The sequence below is a fragment of the Penaeus monodon genome, chromosome 22, assembly GCF_015228065.2.
Source record: "Penaeus monodon isolate SGIC_2016 chromosome 22, NSTDA_Pmon_1, whole genome shotgun sequence".
NCBI lineage: Eukaryota > Metazoa > Arthropoda > Malacostraca > Decapoda > Penaeidae > Penaeus > Penaeus monodon.
Genome location: NC_051407.1, coordinates 2,448,965 through 2,449,218, shown reverse-complemented (window position 1 = coordinate 2,449,218; position 254 = coordinate 2,448,965). Strand labels below are relative to the sequence as shown.

The following is a 254-nucleotide window of genomic DNA, read 5'->3' as shown; positions in this document are numbered from 1 at the left end:
TAGACCACCTGCCCTTCCTTAAAACTCGAGCCTGACACAACCCTCGGAAACCTGATCTTATCTTATCCGAGATAAGGAGATGGTGATTGGCTTGCTGATAAGGCTCATTTGGGGAGTTGATTTAGACACGAATTTCATCCTTAGAGGGTGGTGATGAGCGCCGAGCAATCACGTCATTAGCATAAAGGGAGGGATGTAGCTTAGAGCCAAGTTTTGTCTTGAACAGGTAAGTCCGCTAATTATGAAAGCAAAGA

At 45.3% G+C, this 254-nt stretch overlaps 1 protein-coding gene across 1 annotated transcript in view; it reads left to right on the top strand.

Moving 5' to 3' along the window:
• Positions 1 to 46: 46 nt before the first annotated feature.
• Positions 47 to 254, top strand: part of LOC119586823 — a gene marked incomplete at its 3' end in the record, with an annotated part of 5,846 nt that continues 5,638 nt past the window's right edge. The window contains 1 exon segment of the mRNA XM_037935548.1: positions 47 to 226.